A 20214-nucleotide genomic window follows, 5' to 3' on the forward strand; every position below is an offset into this window, starting at 1 on the left:
CATCCACCTCCATAACTCTCCATCTTTCAAAACAAACTGTATACCACTAAAAAGTAACTCCCCATTCCTCCCTCCCCCGGGTCCTGGCAACCATCAGGCGTCAGGTGTTTTTAAGCCTATTTCACAAATGTGAAAACTAAGACTCAAACTTCTGTAGAAACAGCATCAGCAGCATTCTACCAAAGCCTGGGGTCTTCCTGCCCCACGCCTTCCCACCCCGCATCCTTCCAGCTGCACCATTCATCACACCTTCATTCCCATCGCCATAGTGGGGGCAGCCCGCCCTGCCCTGGCCCTCCTGGGCTTAGGGGGAGATGAGTGGCAGAGAAGGGCCCCCAAAGCCTCGGGGGAGGGAGGAGAAATCAGAAAAGGTCCAGGCAGGGTGGTACCCAGCCCTGGGGTGGGCTAAGGAGGTGTAGGGTCTCGAGTCCCCAACCTGTTATTGCTGGGGTGTGTTGAGGTAGAGGAATGCAGAGCAGAGCACTGGGGTTACAAAGTAGCTGTTGTCCCAGGAACAAAACAAAGCTTGTTTACCTCAGTCCTGCTGCCTATTGGAACAGAGAAACAGCAGGGTCCGGGGAGCTCCCCTCGCCTTAGTTCTGCCATTTGCTACCTGTTGGAGATCCCCTCACCCCTTCTTCCCACCTCTGGAGTGATGACACTTTTACGGATTTTTCCTTCATTGTTCTCATCTGTGAGATGGGATGACGGCATGCCCCCTCCCCCCCACCACCACCCTATAGGGTTATAGGGAGGATCAGAGGAGATAATCATCAAATGTTTAGTAAACTCCCAGCAGAGTTTAAGCTTCAAGGCCCCTCCCACCCTCTCTTCTGGCCTCTTCTGATTTTGTAATCCTTTCTTTGAGGGCCTCCCAAATCACATTGACTCCAAGCCCTACAAAGCCTGGATTTCCCTGGGCTGCTAATAGCCACAGGGTGCTTTACAGGCGGAGGGAGGAGCCCTCCAAAATAGGGGCCTCTCTCCAAAAGCAACTCTTCAGATGAGAAAACAAACTCAGAGGGGAAGCAATGGCATGGTCTCATCTATGTGTGTAAGAATGCTTCCAGAGGGATCTCAAGGCTGAAGCCATGGTGCCAGGTACAGAGTAGGCATTCAGTAAACATTAGCGGAACAGCTGGAGGAAGGAGGACAGTTTAGGGACAGATGGGGGATAGAAGTGCCCAAGGGGGGGGGGTGGGTGAAAATATTTGCCTTGCAAGGTCCCCAAATAATATGCAGATCAAACGGACAGGAGGAAGAAAAGCCTTTTGGATGGGAATTGAGCCTGTAGAAGGCCTTGCCTTCCTATCAGTCCAGAAGAGATTAGATGGCAAATGATAATAGCAGTAACAATAACAATAGGAGCTGCCAGGCTCTCCTCAGATCCCTCAACCCCAGGGCTAAGCACTTTCTATTATCACCTATAATTCTTACCACTGTCCCATGTTACAGACACCCGTATACCCACAAAGGGTCCATGTACAGGCAAGAGAGACATTGTGGACCCATTTTACAGATCAGGAAACTGAGGCTCTGAAAAAGGAGGCCAGCCACTTGCTGGAGACCACCCAGCCCTTAAGCAGCAGAAGCAGATTGAAGCCTGGGTCTCCCTACTCCTGCTGCAGTGTCCTTTCCACCCTCCATGTCTGGCCTCCAAACCTCCTGGGCCTCACCTTCCCCTTCCCCATCGGGATTTGCTGGCCTGTCCCAGGGCCATCAGGCTGTGGATGCTGCTGTCAGAAAACACCACGATCCCGTGGGCAGTCCCTTCCTTCCCTGGGGGCCTCCTTCCTGAAGAGCTGCCTGCTCTGGAGCCTCCGGATTCTCCGAGCCCCAGGCAAGCCCCTGCTGCTGAGGCCATGACCATGTCTCTCCGCAGTTCAGGGATCCATGACCCAGCAGACCCTCTGCTCCAACTTAGGGTTGAGTTTTGTCCTTACTGTGACTTTCTTTGATCATTCATTTAACAAATATTGACACCTACCATATGCCAGGCAGGGGGGTAGGTGATGGGGATCTAGAGACGACACATTCATGGCATTAATACAGGGCCCACATCCAAGTGGGGGAAACAGTGGAGGAGAAACCAGTGACAGGAGAATAGAGCTCTGGGCAGCTGGGCACACAGCATGCGCTCAAGGAGGGAGAGTAAAGCCAGGCAGTGTGTGAAGAGTGGGGGCGGGGTGGGTCTTTTAACCAGGGTGTCAAGGGAAGCCTCGGTGAGGACGCAACCTTCCTGCAAAGGCTTGAGAGAAGTGAGGACGCCTTGCAGAGAGATGAGAACATTCCTCCAAGGCCCAGGAGGGGAGGAGAAGGCAGGTGGGAGCCCCAGGGAGAGGGCTGGCCAAGCATGTTTGCCAAGTGCTGGCCTTGGCATCCAGGACCCACCTGTGGAGCCAGACGCCAGAGCAGGTTTGAAATGGCGTCTTTCCACGTGCCATCCCAGACTATTGTCCCAGCCTTGGGACACCTTACCTGGAAAATCCTCCAGCTTTGACAGGGAGGGACCCATCAAAGGACTTCGAGGTTCTCTCCTGAGCTGGGCCTGAGCTTCTTGCCAGGAGCTAGAGCAACCTCACGGTGACATTCCACCCACGCCCACCTGGTGGACACCTTGTGGGGATACCTTCCCAGGACAAGAGGCTGTTGAGAGCCTGGTGGGCTGGGCGTGTTGCCTGGGTGAGTTCAGGTACCCTGCGTGGCCTCCTGAAGGGTAGATCTCCTCACTTCACGGATGAAGAAACCGAGCCTCGGAGATGGGTCCTAAGAGGTCCGTGACCACACAGCCAAGAGATTGCAGGGCTGGGGCTCGAACCCAGGTCTCTCTGACCTGTCTGATTTGGGGGTCTGTGAACCCCCCGAAGTGAAACAAAATGGCAATTGGGGTAAAAGCATTTTCTGGGGAGGGAACCTGCAGCCTGGTGGGTGAGGGCTGGGACTTCGGGGCCACACAGCCCTGAGTTAGAATCCCAACTCTGCCACCTAAAACTCGCGTGGCGTCAGGTAAGTGCTTGGGCCTCTCTGAGCCTCAGTCCCATCCTCTGTGAAATTTCCCACCTCCCAGGGCTGCTGTGAGGATGAACCTACAGGAAGCCCTCAGCGTGATGCCTGGTACCCAGTAGGTGATGGGTAAACCCAGAGGCTCTTATTGCAGACAGGGATTAAAAACTACTGAAGAGTTTGAGGGAATTCCCTGTCAGTCCAATGGTTAGGACTCCATGCTTTCACTTCCGAGGGTGTGGGTTCAATCCCCGGTCAGTGAACTAAGATCCTGCAAGCCGTGCAGTGCAGTCAAATTAAAAAAAAAAAAAAAAAAAAAGAACTGGTGAAGAGTTTGACATATTCACAAAAGAAACTGTATCTTGGAGATGCGTCATTTATTAAATGAAATACACTTTAGAGATCAGTGTGTCCAGTACAATCCCACATTAAAAAAAAAATCCATATAGAAAAGTCTGGAAGGAAATACAGCCCTGCAAAATGGAAATAGTGCTCATCTCTGGGCATAAGGATGATAGGCAGTTTAATGTTTGGCCTTGTGTTCTTCTGTATCTTCCCGGTTTTCTATACAGAAGTACATTAACTTATGCTAGTATCAGAAATACATCACTTTTTATTCCAAGAAGAGGAAGAAAAGTATGTTTGGTCTCGTCCCAGGCCAGAGCTGAGCCAGAGACAGCAGCAAGCGCCTTTTGCTCCAAGTGAGACAGAACCAGGATAGAGTTCACAGTGGGCCTTAGGCAGGAAGTACAGGAGCTCAGGAGAGGGAAAACTAAGAGCTGGGATCCTAGAGAGGAGGCAAGCATATCAGGAAAGGCTTCCTGGAGGAGGAGGTATTTGAGGGCACCCTGGAAAGGGGCTGGATTCCAACTGGAACAGAAAAATGGGTTTGGCCTTATTGCCCTGTGGGTACCTGGGAGCCATGGAAGGCCTCTGAGCAGAAGAGGGAATAGACCTTTGGGAATTGGAATCTGGCAGCCACGTGGGGAGGTATTAGAGGGAAAATGATGCCTCGGAGTCTCTGAGAATGCCCAGGGCTCCTGAACGGAATGCCCCAGCCTCCATCCAACTGATAACAGTGCCCAGGTTGCCCCTCCCCCAAAGCTCCGCCTCCTTTATTTTGTGTTCCACACCCAGCCATACTCACTGTCCTCCAGTTAGTGAGGCCCTCTGTGGACAGAGCTGTTGTGAAGCCTCTGGGAACCTTATTACATCCCCATTTTACAGGTAAGAAGACTGAGGCTCAGAGAGGCCAGCTGAGCTGCAGGGTAGAGAGGTGTGGTTGCTGAGGGATGAGAGATGGGACCTTCCCTTCCCTGGCCTAATGCATCAGAGCTCCACTTTCCCTCACTTTCTGGGGAACGGGGACGGTGACACCCAACTCATACATCATGACTGTTCTTCCGGTCCCCCAGTGGTTGGTGGGGCTACTGCTCCCCTTCTTCCCCCCTCGCTGTATCTTCCTTCACAGCACCTTCTGCTCTTTGCATATGTATTTACCTGTTTACTTGTCTATTGCCTGGCTCCCTGCCCCCCACTGAGACTAAGCCAGACTTGGCTTGTTCGCAGCTCCTGTAGTAGGTGCTCCGTAGATACCTGCAGAGCAAGTGAATGCGTGAGGGTGAGCATTCTGCGGCCAACACGCTCGTCTATTTTTGGTCTGTTTCCTCCCTCTGTCCCTCCCTCGATTTTCAGACGCGTAGACAGTTCTCCCCCTTGAACGACATTTTTTTTTTTTAACATCTTTATTGGGGTATAATTGCTTTACAGTGGTGTGTTAGTTTCTGCTTTATGAACAACATTTTAAAATTGCTCACAGCCTCCTTCTCTTCTTTAGCAAGGCGTGTGAGGGGAGGGTGAGGCTTCTCCTTGTAGGACCCCAGGTAGGGGGTGAGGATGCACATTTACACGGTTGTCCCTGGAGCTGTGAGGGAAGGTGGGGGGATTCACAAGGAGCCCATGGGGGTTGGTCCCTCTCGGAGTCTGGTGATGGTGGTCCCGAGCGGGGGAGTTGAACCTTTGCACGGCTCAGTTTCCCCTGGGCATTGGGTTCAGAGACCTGGATCAGGCCAGCCCTGCCTAGACTTGCTGCCAGGCAGGTGTAGACTGACTCTACACAGGGCCAGGCAAGGCTGTGTGACCGGTGTAGCCACGAGGACCCCAGGCTTCAGGGTCCGGAGTCCAGGCTGTGTGACAGCTGAGGGCACTCTGCCTCTCCGAGAACTCCCAGGGACTGCGGGGGTGACCGAGGTCAAGGCCAAGGACTGGCGCCTGCTGTGTGGTGGGTCTCCGGCCGAGGGCCAGTGGAGATGGAGAGGAAGTCATCGGAGTGGGGTGGGGTCCCTGGGTGCCACCTGGGGAGGCCCCTGGGGACAAGAATCAGTGGCACTAAGATGATTTTTGAAAGTCAAGGCTGGTTCTTGGCAGCTTGAATAACATCTTGGAAACCCAGAGAAGAGAGTTACCCCAGCCACCTCTTTGGCGGGACTCAATTCCCCCCCAAAGCTTTGGCAGGTGCCTCCTCACAGCCATGAATAGGCAGATGAATTTCTGCCCCTCTGGTCCCTTAAAATTTTCTGCTTGTTGCAAACCCCTTGTAATGAGCTGGCCCAAGGCCAGCAGCGCCGCCCAAGCTCCAGGCAGCTGACCTCCTGGGCCCCTTCTAGCCTCCGGCCAGCTCAGAGGGCCTCTGAACTCGAGGAGCTGGCGGGGGCGCCTGATGCAGGAGAGCCTCCGGCCTTGGAGGGAGGCCACAGCCGGCCAGGAGCAGAGCGCCACCAGGAGCGGGGACCAAGGGGCCTGGAAGCAGATGGCTAAGGCCCCCAGGAAAGCAGTGGAGAACAGAAGTGGGCAGCCAGTAGACTTCACAGAAGCTTCTCCATCTCCCTTCCTGATATGTAAGAGGCACTTCAGGCCAATGCAGCCAAATTAAACTCGTCTCCCCCAAACTTACCTCTCCCACAGTCTCCCCGTCTCAGCTGATGGCAGCTCTGTTCTCCTTGAATGTGGGTCAGATCTGGGGACTCTTCTTTTTTTTTTTTTTTGGCCACACCACACAGCTTGCAGGATCTTAGTTCCCCAACCAGGGATCGAACCCGTGCCCTCCGCAGTGGAAGCACAGAGTCTTAATCACCAGACCACCAGGGAATTCCCTGGGGACTCGTTTCTAACGAATATAACGTGAAAGTCTGAGGTAGACTAACACGGAAAGACATCTGTACCTGTGCTGTGTTAAAGGAGATAAAAACGTTGTAGAATAAGTATAATGTGAATTGATTTACGTAGAAGAGTATTCTTCATTTGCCTTGAAAGTTCTGTAAGGAACACACTAGAAGGTCAAGGTTGGGTAACAGGTGTGGAGATCACTCACTGGTCTTTTCTTTCTCTTGTACATTACTTGTAACTTTTGCCATAAACATGTATTATGTTTCTGGTCATAAAACAGTAACTTTTTTTTTTTAATTTTTAGCCTTGCCGTGCGGCTTACGGTATCTTAGTTCCCCAACCAGGGATCGAACCCGCGCCCTCGGCAGTGAAATCGTCGAGTCCTAACCACTGGACCGCCAGGGAATTCCCAAAACAGTAACTTTTTAACAGTGAAAGAAGCCAGACACAAGAGAGAACATACCGTATGAATCCATTTACATGAAGTTCAAGAACAGGCGAAACTAATCTACAGGATGGAGGTGAGACTAGTGGGCACCTCTCGAGGTGGGATGGGTATTGACTGGAAAGGGGCATGAGGGAACTTTCTGGACTGATATGCATGGTGGTCGCAGGGGTACCTGCACCTGTAGATATGCACTGAGGTGAATGCTTCTGATTTGTGCACTTTTGGGTACGTGAATGAAAACTTGATACTACAAAGCACAATGATCAGACCCGAGACAGCCAAGAGCGAGGATTTTAATCAAGACCCAGTTCTACAGCTCCCAGCGGTGCTTGGCAGGCTGAGCCCGCGGTGGAGCCAGAGGGGCCAGCGCTGGTGACAAGGGGACTATCGCAATTGAAAACAGAACCAGCACGTTTCAGAGCAGATTATGAGGCTTAACCAGCCAGGTCGCTCAGCTCAGAGCCACGACAGTTTAATAGACACGCGCTAGGGCCAAAAGACTAAATGGCCCGTGTGACCAAAATAACCTAATCTCATGCAACCTGTCAGGGGGACAGAGAACAGCCTCCACTCGGTCAGACAATTCCAGGAATCCGGGGTCAGGGAGGGGGTGATATCTGCTCCTGAAGCATTGTAGAGGCCCTGGACAGCAGGCTGTGGACATCCTGCAGTGACGGCCACCACCGTCCTCTGCCAGGAGCAGACTCAAGGCCCCAGGTTATCGCTCAAGTTGGGTCTGGCGGGAGGGACGAGGCCCACGTGGGTGCCGGCAGGAAGGAGCCCCAGTCCTGCAGAATCTCCTTTCACCCAGAAATAACATCCCTTCTGACAGCGGAGTTTATCAGCATGATAGCAGATTTTTTCAAAACAATAACAGCAGCCCCAGCAGCTCCCTCAGCCGGCACTCAGCAGGGACGGCTGGCCATGGTGTCAGCGGCAGCTGCTGTCCACACCTCTGCTCTGGGGGAGGAAGCCCCTAGGAAGACCTGGTCTGTACCCCGAGACGGGAGGCTGTGTACCCCACATGCTGGGCCCTCAGTAGCCATCTGTTTCACAGATAAGTGAATTTCCCCTTCGCCATACCGTTTCACCTTCACAACAACCCTCCAGGCTAAGAACTGAAGGTCCCACTTTACAGAGGAGGAAACTGAGGCCAGGCAGGTGAAATGGTGCACCCGCCTCAGGAGCCAGTTTCTCATTCCAGGCCCTGGGTTTCCCTGTCTCATGACTGTTAATTACCACTCTCTCAACTCCCCTTCTCCTGCCTGGAAGAGCAAGGAGGACCTGGGAGACAGCATTTGGGGATGGTTTCTCTCACAGGAAATCATTTCTTTCTTTCTTTTCTTTTCTTTTCTTTTTTTTTTTGGCCTCACTGTGCTGTGCGGCTTGTGGGATTTTAGTTCCCCGACCAGGGATGGAACCTGGGTTCTTGGCAGTGAGAGCGTGGAGTCCTAACCGCTGGACTGCTAAGGAATTTCCAGGAAACAATTTCCTTGTATTTAAAGTTCTTCCGCGGAACTCCCTGGCAGTCCAGTGATTAAGACTTTGTGCTTTCACTGCCGTGGATACAGGTTCAACCCCTGGGCAGGGAGCTAAGATCTCGCAAGCCATAATGTGAGGCAAAAAAAAAAAAATCTGAAGACTTGTCCTTTTTTCTGAGGAAGTGTATGTATTCCCATATCCCCACTAATAACAGAAGAAGTGCAAATAAAGCAATAACGATACTGTCCAACATCTAAGCCTTTGATAGCACACAGCGCTGGCAAAGCTGTGGGGACCCTGTCTTCTTGGGAATACACTTGGATGCCGCCTCTTAGGAGGGCAGCTTGGTCAGCGTCTCAAAACATGACAGATGCATGTGTTCTCTGACCCAGGTTTTTCACATAAGGATATTCTGGGAGGAGGGGATAGCATGAGCAAAGGTGTGGAGATCGGAAAGCTGAAGTGTGGGCGTTTGACAGAAAAGGCTATTCTGGCCCTTGGCCTCGGAAGGGAGGGAGCTGCCAGCCCCGCCAGGTGGCAGGACATACTCGTCCCCACAAGGACTGGGCTGAGCCGTCAGTGAGTCGAATGTGCTTCAGGGGAAGGAGAATTCTGGAGAGGAGGCCCCGGCTTGGAACCTGGTCGAGGTTGGAAACAGATGCTTAGCTGCCTGTGCTGGGCTGGCGTGCACAGCCTGTGAAGCCCTTGCAGCATTTATTTCTTTTTTCTATAATCTGGGGAAGCGTGTTTTATGAGCCCAGTTCCCAGACGAGCAAGGTGACAGGCTCAGCAACAGGCCGGGTCTACCATAAAACTCCAGTTTGAACTCAGGTGTGACTGACGTCCAGCTTCAAGGTCCCTCATTCGTTCATTCCCAACTGGAATCTTAGCATCTCCCCTGGGCAGCATGACTCTGGGGACAACAGAGGGTGTCCAAAGCCCCTGCCCTCAGGGGACTCAGTGTCTAGAGGAGTGGTTGGAACTGGGAAAAACTATTCAGCCAATGGCGTAGAGGTCTGAGTCCTCTGACACCCCAGTGCCTTTGAGGGTGGGATTGTTGGATCTGAGGGAAGAAATGAAACCTAGTGCAGCCCTTTCAGGACCAAATGTCTGCCTGGGCCAGAATGTCCTTGCACATTTTCTATGGGACGTGGCCCAGGTCCATGTGGGCCCCAGGAGAACTGCGGGGCCTGGGCCAGCCTCCTTGCCTCCATGAGCCTCAGGTTCCGTCTGTGCTGAACAGGGATAACGGTGTCAGCCTCCAAGGCCACAGAGGGACGATGCGGAGACCCTGGTGTGAACGGGGCTTCCGTTCTCATGTTCCCATGGGAGGCTGGGTAGCTTAATTCATTGGCAGGAACTTTTCTATGACCTCCTTACCAGCACCAGCCCTCCCTGTTGGCCACCTCCAGATGTTTTCCTCCCCACACCCTCCGTCTATAAACAGCGGCCAGCAGTAGAGTTTCGGGGAGTGGGGGTAAAGCGTGTGGTGTACTGGGCTGAAGGGAGGGACGAGGGCATATTGCATTCGGGTCCGCGGACTTCCCTGGTGGTCCAGTGGGTAAGACTCCGCATTCCCAATGCAGGGGGCCCAGGTTCAATCCCTGGTCGGGTAACTAGATCCTGCAGGCATGCTGCAACTAAGAAACCCGCATGCCGCAGCAATGAAGATCCTGGGTGCCGTGACTAAGACCCAGTGCAGAGAGAGAGAGAGAGGGAGAGAAAGAGAGAGAGAGAGGGAGAGAAAGAAAGAAAGGAGAAAGAAATAAATATTTTTTAAAAATAAATAAATAAAATAAATTCGGGTCCGTGCGCCTTACACAGTTTGTTGAATTCCAGTGACAGTGCTGCAAGGGCACGTGCACAGACACTACGGGATGTGAAACCGAGGCCCAGAAAGCAGCCTGTAGACCCGAGCTCAGACCTGAAGAAAAGGATCAAGATTCAGGCCTTTTCTTCCCAGTCCTTACTGGTCACCTTCCATGGGGCACAGAGACGAGCAGACACAGGCAGGCAGTGGGGACACGCAGGGGACTGGTCCTGGTCGGCCCCATAAGTGGGTTCCCTGAGCCTCCCTTACCTGTATCCCCACTTCTCAGCCTCCATAGTTCACAGAACTGTCTGTCCACAGTCCCCCTGCCGCCAGCTACTATGGAAGAAAGAGCCCCAGATGCAGAGTCCCGCAGACCTGGGCTCAAATCCCTCTGGCACCTGCCAGCTCCCTCCATCCTTCAGTGGCCCTCGCCTGGGCCATATGGAGGAGGCTGAGGCAAGAATGTCTGCAAGGGCTCGACTCCTGAGCCGCACTGGGCACTGGGCATGGGGGGCGTGCAGGACCCTGAGTCTTGGGAAGATCAGCCCAGTCTCCCTCGGGGGCTTCTGTGTCTGTGCTGGGGCCCTTTTGCAGGGGTGGGGAGGGAGGGAAGGGCAGATTCCCCAGGAATCTGAGATCTGTCTGGTAGAGAAGGTCTAGACTCTAGTCCCTTCCCTTCCAGACCCTCATCCCAACTCTCCAAACCTGGGTCCTGCTGTGGGTGAACACACACACACACACACACACACACACACACACACACACACACACACAGCATGTGATCCTCACCTGAGGGCCTATTTTTCATTAATGATGGATAACAATAACAACAACAGTAATGATAGAAACCGCCCTCTGTGCCTGGACTGTCCTCAACATCCTCCCCTGCATTAGTCCTCGCAGCGCCCATCCCCCAAGCTGGTTCGTTATCTACTAGTAACTCCATTTGAAAGAGGAGAGACCCGCACCAGCACCCCAGGTTAGGCGTCCAAAGCCACAGCCTGTGGTGGGGCGGCTCCTTCCTCCATCACTGACTGAACACCTACTCAGCGCTACCTGGCGGAAGGCCTGAACACCTGACCCCGGCTGGGGTACAGTGGGGGGGAGCCCAGCATGAAGACCAAGGGAGAGCTCCCGTGGGCTCAGAAGAGAGCTGGGCCCTGCAGAAGTGCCGCCCCAGCCCAGGTGGCTTTTCTCTGAGGAGCTGCCCTCACCCGCCCACTGGCTCTGGGCACGGAAGGCTCTTTCCAGAAGCTGTCTGTGTGTCCACTTTGTGCGGTGACAGGCATTCTGACCTCTGAACTCCCTCTCAGCCTCAAAGCCCTGGGGATTCTCTCCTCCCTCTGCTGGGTCCATGAGCCCCCTGGGGCGTGTAGCTGGGACAAGGCTGAAGCCTGAAGCAGCCATGTGTCCCCCGCCACCTGCTTGCGGATTTACCCCTCTTTCAGCTACCCTGTGCCATCCCTGGCTTGGGGGCTGGGTGGGGAGCCTGGGCCCTGGCCCCGCAGCCCGGGCTTCTGGACAGGACCACAGGGCATTCAGGGCCAGGCCTGGGACACAGGCATGAGATGCGAAACCAAGGTGCTTGGGGTTGTCTTTTCTGCCTGAGTGGGGAGCAGCGTGGCGGAGGGTGAGGGGAAGGACAAGTCCACAAGGGGCCTGGCCCAGAGTAGACTCACCACCGATTTTGAAAAAAAGGGAGGAGAGATGGGACTTCCCTGGTGGTCCAGTGGTTAAGACTCTGCGCTTCCACTGCAGGGGACACGGGTTCGATCCCTGGTTGGGGAACTAAGATCCCTCAAGCCATGCTAGTGAGGAAAAAAAAAAAAAAAAGGGAAGAGAGAAAGAGGAAGTGACAGGAGAAACTTATAGACAAAGGAGTGAAATGGAGGAAGCCGGAACAGGTTGCAGAGGTCAGAAATCACTGGCCCCACAGGGCCTGTGTGTATTTCTTGTCCACAAATAGTACATAAGTACTTATTCGCTTATGCGCTAATGGTCCCTCTCCCCCAAGGGACCTGTGTTTGTCCCACTGAAGCCAAGCTTGGGGTAAGGGCCCCGTAATTATCTTTCAAATGATAATGACAATTTTGTTTTCTAATGCTGGTGCTGCCTTCTAAACAGAGCTCAAACCCACTCTTGGGCAACCACAGTATCAAGAAAGATGCTATTCCTGACGGGTTTTCCCAAGAGGGTCTGTTCTCACCCTTTTATTTTTTTGGCCATACTGTGCAATTTATGGGATCTTAGTTCCCCAATCAGGGATTGAACCCAGACCCTCGGCAGTGAGAGCATGGAGTCCTAACCACTGGACCACCAGGGAATTCCCTTTTCACCCATTTCTTTTTTTTTTTAATTAATTTATTTTTATTTTTGGCTGTGTTGGGTCTTCGTTGCTGCACGCAGGCTTTCTCTGATTGCGGCGAGCAGGGGCTACTCTTTGTTGCGGCGCATGGGCTTCTCATTGCGGTGCCTTTTCTTGTTGTGGAGCACGGGCTCTAGGTGCACGGACTTCAGTAGTTTTGGCACACAGGCTCAGTAGTTGTGGCTCGCGGGCTCTAGAGCACAGGCTCAGCAGTTGTGGCGCACAGGCTTAGTTGCTCCACAGCATGTGGGATCTTCCCGGACCAGGGCTCGAACCCGTGTCCCCTGCACTGGCAGGTGGATTCTTAACCACTGCGCCACCAGGGAAGCCCCCTTTTCACCCATTTCTGAGCCCACAGGGACTCTACCCCTTTGGCCCCAGGCCAGGCAGCTCCCCTCCCCCCACCCTCACCCTGGGGCCAGAAATGGGTGTGACAGAACCAGAGCTGGGCTCCAGTGTCCAGTCCCTTACTCAGTCCCTAGCGGATGCTCGGTCTGGATCTTGGTTCTGGCCTTCTGGCCTCACGCAGCAAGGGCCCAGGGTGAGGGTACTAGGGACCCCAGTAAGGTGGGGGGAGCAGAGGTCTGTGTACCTGCAGGGCAGGGCCAGCCGGCTGGCCTGAGCCTAAGCAGGGTGGTGGGTTGGTGCTGGTTCTGTAGTAATGCTGGGTGCCATTGCAGGTTCGTCATGGCCTCAGGGAACTGGGCTGGGGCTCCATCGAAATCCTTGAATGGTTCTGGCTGGCACCTTGACAATGGCAAGCGCCCTTGGAGGCAGCATGAGTCAGGCAGGTCATTCAGTGCCAGTCACAGCTGGATTGATAATAGTAATGGGCGTCATGGCCTTGGGCAAGTTAATTAGTGCCTTCAAGCCTCAGATTCCATTTTTTTTCCAGATACCATATTAAAGAGTGGGGATATCACACCCATTAGGATCCCTGCTATTTAAATAAATAAATAAACAAACCCAACAACAGGAAATAAGCATTGGTGAGGACGTGGACAGATTGGAACCCTTGTGCCCTCTTGGCGGTGGTATGAAATGCTGTAGCCAGGGTGGTTGAGGCCTCTGGGCTGGGATGAACCTCGCTCGGGGTGGAGCCAGGGGAGCCACAGCCAGTACGGTGGTAGCAGTTGGACTGACCATTGCTGCTGCAGAGTTTGCAGGCTTGTTTTTTTCCGGTACGCGGGTCTCTCACTGTTGTGGCCTCTCCCGTTGCGGAGCACAGGCTCCGGACGCGCAGGCTCAGCGGCCATGGCTCACGGGCCCAGCCGCTCCGCGGCATGTGGGATCTTCCCGGACCGGGGCACGAACCCGTGTCCCCTGCATCAGCAGGCGGACTCCCAACCACTGCGCCACCAGGGAAGCCCTTGTAGGCTGTCTTATGCTTTGCAAGCCAAGAAACACATGAAGCCTCAAGTTTTTCAAAGTCTACCAAAATGTGCCTTCTGTGGTGGTTATTACAGAGGTGGGTTTGAACCCAAAATGACAAAATGGGAGGCAGCATTAGCATGGTAATTAGTGTAAGCCCTACTGCCAATAAAGGAAAAATAAGAAATGTTTATTAACGAGCTATGCTTTTAAATCACATGACAAGGGGGGGATCTCTTTATATAGCAGCGCAAAATCAGTGATGCTAAAGATTTACTAGAAGGTCAAACTGAAAAATGAAATAAATGTATGATGAAGTTTACTTTTTTTTTTTAGGCCGAGCCACGCAGCTTGGGGGATCTTAGTTCCCCGACCAGGGATCGAACCCAGGTCCTCGTCAATGTAAGCACAGAGTCCTAACCACTGGACCACCAGGGAATTCCCATATGATGAATTTTAAGTTCTTATTCACTTATGTACTTGAGGACAAGCTTTTTAAAAATAAAGTGCCTCAAAACTTAAAATGGCGTAGACACCCCTCAAAAAATGAAACACAGAGTTATCATAGGATCCAGCAAGCCCACTTCTGAGAATATCTCCAAAAAAATTGGAAGCAGACTCTTGAACAGATATTCGAACACCCATGTTCAGAGTTATTCACAATGGCCAAAAGGTGGGAACAACTCAAATACACGTCCACTGACTGATGAATGAATGAACAAAATGATAAATACATACAATGGAGTATTATTCAGCCTTAAAGAGGAAAAAGCATTCTGACACATGCTACAACAGGGATGAAACTTGAGGACACTATGCTAAGTGAAATAAACCAGTCACAAAAAGACAAATTCTGAATGTTTTCACTTATGTGAGGCACCTGAAGTAGTCAGATTCATAGAGACAGAAAGTAGATGGTGGTCAACAGGGCTGGGGGGAGGGGAATGGGGAGTTAGTGTTTAGTGGGAAAAGTTTCAGTTTGCAAGATGATTGAGTTCTAAAGATTGGTTATGCAACCATGTGAATATACTTTATCACACTACTGAACTGTACACTTGAAAATGGTTAGTATAACAAATGTTATGTTGTGTGTATTTTACCACATTAAAAAGAAATATGAGATAACACTACTCACCAAGCAGCGTCCTTGAGAGGGTGTAACGAGGGGATTTCCGGCTAAGATCTTAGGGTGGTATCCTGCACAAAGTAGGGGCGGGCTCCATGGGCCTGCAACCTGGGCAGCCATACAGGGCCCCTGAGCTCAGATCAGTCCCTCACTTGGTCAATGCTGCTGTAGTTGTGTTGAAATTCCTAATAATTTTTGAACAAGGGTACGTGCATTTCCATTTTGCACGGCGTCCTACAAATTATGTAGCTGGTTCTGCCCCTCAGCCAATGGGAGGCTGGTGGTTCTTAGTGAAAAAGAAACCTGGACAGACCTTGCCATCAACCTCGTTCAGAAAGAGCTGGTGAAGGATGTGCCGTGTTGGGGGTGGAGAAGGGTATGGGGGCCACATGACAACAGCACCCCTCCCTGGGGGTTGAGGAGCAGTGGGGCCACCTGCCAAGGGAGGAGAGGGCCACAGACAGCAGAGGCTGGTAAGGGGCTGGGCCATATCACCCCAAGATGGGGCCCCGACCATCGCTGAGTTGGTATTTCAAGTCTCCCCCGGCAGACCATGGCCCCAAGGAACCAGCCTCAGAAACCAGCCATCGAAGGAACGTCTCATACGCGAAACAGTGTTTATTGAACACCTACTATGAGCCAGCGGTAAACACACCATCTGTGATCCTCCCGTTCTCATTCACATTCTGGGTTTAAGGACTGAGGCCGGGAACCAAGGAGGGACCAGTGTCAGCAGTGGGGTGTGAACCCGGCCAGTCGGGCTCCAGATTAGCGCTGGCTTCACTAGATGGCGCTAAACGTAAATAATGATGGGCGCAAAGAGCTCCACGGGCCAGGGAGGGGTTGTGCGGAGGTTTCTGGAATGCCCTCGAGCAAAGCTCAGAGCATCACCTTGAAAGTGCAGCCGTCTCTCCAGAAGGCGGCTCTTTGTTTTTCAGGGAGGCAGTAGTGTGAACGATCAGGTTTCCTAGGTTCAAATCCAGGCTCTGCCACTTAAAAGTTCCACACATTTTCACAACTTTTAAATTTTTATTTATTTATTTTTCTTGCTTAATATAAGTTTTATTTGATATTCTTCCTAGCTTTTCATTGCTTTTTTAAAAAATTCACAATTTTTTAACTGATGAAATAAAAATATAATAACAATTGAGCATAATTTTTTTTGTAATACAGGTCTACTAATGAGAAGAATGGATTTCTTTGGGGGGCAGGAGGGGAGATAATTTCACTTAATTGGGGTCCAAAGTTAGTGTGTTCCCTAACAAATCGGCTGCAAATGGTCACAAGTAAAAATCATTCTTAGCTTTCTGGAGCCGGTAGTGGGCTGGATTCGGCCAGTGGTTTGCTGACTCTTGATCTAGTATTTTAACTGTGTTAACCGTTTCCTTGGCATTCAATTTTCCTTTTGCTGAATTTTGTGCCTTTCTTGAATGTTCTTGGTCTTTAATGTTTTTGGCTGAGTGTCTGAACTCTCTCTTTTATGAACTATTCTCAAGGTTCACGGACTGAACTGAATGTTTATGTCTCCCCTCACCACCCCCGACCCCCCCCCACCCTCTCATTCCTGTGCTGAAATCCTAATCCCCAGTGTGATGGTATTAGGAGGGGGGCCTTAGGGAGGTGATTAGGTCATGAGGGTGGAGCCCTCATGAATGGGATTAGTCCCTGTATGAGCCGCCAGAGAGCTCCCTCACTCCTTCTGCCATGTGGGGACTCAGTAAGATGAATCAGGAAGCAAGCCCTCACCAGACACCGAATCTGCTGGCGCCAGAATGGCGAGAAATATATGTGTTGTTTAGAAGGCAGCCAGTCGCTGGTGTTTTTGTGTTCTAGCAGCCCAAATGGACTAAGACACATGGATTTATCCTAAGTGTCAGAGCACTGCTCTCTAAGGAGACCGACCAGTGATTACCTTACTTAATTTTCTGGCCAACTGTCCATGTCACTGCTTCTTATCTCAGGGTAATTTCAGAGTTTTGTTCAGAAAACTGATTATGGGTGGAACTTCTCTCTTTTGCATGTTGGGGAGCATTTGTCCTCATTTTTATTGGGGTTGCCCGTTTATCTGTTCTTATCTCATCTTCCAGGAATTCCTCACTGTTTTTTTTTGTCTATTGGGAGTATTTCTACTAGTCTTCCAACTATGTCATGGATTTCTAGCAGATGATCACTTATGCAGTCTGTAGTTCAACTAACTTAACACCAAAAGGGAGATGTGTCTTTGAAAAGAATTTAACAACCAACAATTGCAGTTCAGTACTTTATACAATGGTTATCCTTCAAAACGTATAAACTGGGATCTGCCATAACTTGTGCTGTGATACTCCAAGATGACATCTCCCCTTGTGCCTGAGTCCTTCTGCCCATGTGAGGAAGATGGGAGTGCCCCATATGAGCAATCCCCCTTGCCTGCCTGGTGGAGCTACGAACACCAGTGATAACGCAGAATGACAAACGGATCCTCACTAGCCACAAAGGCATGATTTCGGAACAGATGATTTTTTTTTTTGGCCGTGCCTCAGGGCTTGCGGGATCTTAGCTCCCCAACCAGGGATGGAAACCCGGCCCCAGCAGTGAAAGCGCCGAGTCCTAACCACTGGACCACCAGGGAGTTCCCAGAAACAGATGATCTTAAAACAAAACCTTTTAGAGAAATTCCTTTATTTGCATGTTTTTGGTATTCAGATTCCTGGATAGTTAATTTTCTATTGTATTTTTCTATTTCTTCTTCTGCCATTTCAGTGAGATTTTGGGGTGTGAAAAGATGTTCAGTCCACTGTTTCAAAATGGAAAAAAGTTTGTTTTTTATTTTATTTTTTTAATTTTTAAAAATATTTATTTTTATTATTTATTAATTTATTTTTTATTTTTATTTTAGTTGCGGCAGGTGGGCTCTTCATTGCAACACAATGAAGTTGTGGTGCATGGGCTCCAGAGCATGTGAGCTCACTAGTTGTGGTGCACAGGCTTCGTTGCCCCTCAGCATGTAGGATCTTAGTTCCCCGACCAGGGATTGAACCTGCATCCCCTGCATTGGAAGGCGGATTCTTAACCACTGACCACCATGGAAGTCCCAAAAGTTTGGTTTTTAACTTTATTTTATTGAAGCTTTAAAAAATTTAAAAATAATACTTTTGTGCTACTAAAAAATTCAGACAATAAAAAATATAGGCTATAAGAAGAGAAAGTACTTTCTGTGCCAACTCCTGAACAGAATGACTCTTAACAGTAACTGCATATCTTTTTTCAAGCTTTTTTTATGCCTCTTATATATAATGCATATACATATTAATGATTTTTAAAATCATACTATACAAAGTTGTATAATTTTTACTTTTCATTTAATATATTATGTATATGTTTCCAGGTCAGCACACGTAGATCCACTTTATCCCTTTAATAGGTAAATACTATTTCATTAAATTGATGAACTTTAATTTAGCCAATAAGACTTCTGCTAAAAAACATTTATATTTTTCCCAATTTTTTTTTTTTTTTTTGCGGTACGCGGGCCTCTCACTGTTGAGGCCTCTCCCGTTGTGGAGCACAGGCTCCGGACGCGCAGGCTCAGCGGCCATGGCTCACGGGCCCAGCCGCTCCGCGGCATGTGGGATCTTCCTGGACCGGGGCATGAAAGCCGTGTCCCCTGCATCGGCAGGCGGACTCTCAACCACTGCGCCACCAGGGAAGCCCGTGCGCCACCAGGGAAGCCCCCAGTTTTTAATTATTAGAAATAATACTGCTTTAAATGCTATTGTACACATATCTTTGTTTACCTGTGAGAGAATTTCTATAGAATAAACTCCTAAAACTGGGATTTATAGGTTAAAGAGTATATAATTAACATGTATTAAAAGTCTGATGAATATTGCCCAATTGCCAGCCTTCTAAATGTTATGCTAATATTCACTTCTATTAGTAGTGGATGTGAGTGCTTTTTTCCCATATCCTTTCTAACATTAGGTGTAACTGTACCTTAAATTTTTGCCAATTTTGTCAGTAAAAAATACCTCATTAAACATTTTAATATCCTTAATTTTTAGTGACTTGGGCATATTTTCATATTTTTACTTACCATCTTTCTTTATCCTTCTGCTCTGGAATTTGTGGTTCCATTTCTTCTGCCAATTTTTGTATTTTTTCTTATCGATTTGTGCAAATTCTTTGTATATTGTGGATATTAACTAATGCTTTGTCAGATGATGGACACATTTTCAGTTTATCATTTAACTTAGTTGATTGTAGTTTTGGCCTCTTATAAGTTATGTTTTTACAACTTGTGAAGACGGATCTTTCTAGGCCCAACAGGAAACTGAGATACTATACAGGAAAAAGGTTAACAGATTTTAACTACATTAAAACTAATAACATATTAAGGAGTCTGGATGTTACCTTGATGGCAATGGAAAGTCCTTAAAGACTTTTAAACTAGATTTACATGATTAAATTAGCATTGAGATTCTTAGTTTCCTGTCTTTCTCCTGGGACTACCTAGCTCCCAGTTAATTCTTCACATTGGCTAGAACTTTTCCTACTGTTTGCTCTTGTGCTGTTGGTCTCCTCCCACTGCCTGCACCTAAGCCTTCTGGTATTTTGGCTGCTGGTGACGCTGTTTGGAGTGGCATGTACTCTGCACAGGGGCAGGACATGGTAAGACATGTTAAACATCTTCCTAGGTGCTATTCACCTAGGAATTTAAACACTTTTGCACTCTTGAGAGATGGAGATCATTATTCCCATTTCTCCATGAAAAAAATGTAATTAAGAGGCTGGAGGCTTCCCTGGTGGCACAGTGGTTAGGAATCTGCCTGCCAATGCATGGGATGTGGGCTCGAGCCCTAGTCCGGAGGATCCCACATGCCGCGGAGTAGCTGGGCCTGTGCGCCACAACTACTGAGCCCATGTGCCACAACTACTGATGCCCACGCACCTGGAGCCCGTGCTCCGCAACAACAGGGGAAGCCACCGCAGTGATAAGCCCATGCACTGCAGTGAAGAGGGCCCCCGCTCGCTGCAACTGGAGAAGGCCCACGCACAGTAACAAAGACCAAATGCAGCCATAAATAAATAAATTTATTAAAAAAAAAGAAAAGGCTGGGATTTTCCCGTGCCCAGACACCTAGAATGTAACAGAGCAGGGATGTAAATTCTGTGTCTCTTCTTTTATGCTGCCTTCAAGTACATTTTCATGGCTGACAGATGTCTGGGGTACATGCTCTTTTATTTTGTATTAATTCAACAAGTATTTGAGCAATTAGTATTTGTGCCTTTTTTTTTTTAATAATCTTCCCAACAACCCTTCAATATAGGTGCTACTGTCCCATTTACAGACAAGAAACTGAGGCAAGAGAAGTGACGGTGACCTGCCAAAAGCCACAAAGCTAGTAGATTTTGAAGCAAGGATTCAACCTAGGCCTGGCTTGTTTTTCTGGGATTTTTGG

The 20214-nt window shown here is 50.0% G+C and overlaps 1 protein-coding gene and 1 pseudogene across 1 annotated transcript in view; both read left to right on the forward strand.

The window, feature by feature from the left end:
- Positions 1 to 14453, forward strand: part of MCAT (malonyl-CoA-acyl carrier protein transacylase) — a 43529-nt gene extending 29076 nt beyond the window's left edge. Inside the window, exons 5-6 of the transcript XR_009543308.1 lie at positions 6473 to 6689; positions 13984 to 14453. The gene's annotated coding sequence lies outside the window, so the exon portion shown is untranslated. The remainder of the gene's footprint in view (positions 1 to 6472; positions 6690 to 13983) is intronic.
- LOC132529251 (mitochondrial import inner membrane translocase subunit TIM14-like) lies at positions 13355 to 13947 on the forward strand (annotated as a pseudogene).
- Positions 14454 to 20214: the final 5761 nt, after the last annotated feature.

Source organism: Lagenorhynchus albirostris, chromosome 11 (assembly GCF_949774975.1).
Source record: "Lagenorhynchus albirostris chromosome 11, mLagAlb1.1, whole genome shotgun sequence".
Classification (NCBI taxonomy): domain Eukaryota; kingdom Metazoa; phylum Chordata; class Mammalia; order Artiodactyla; family Delphinidae; genus Lagenorhynchus; species Lagenorhynchus albirostris.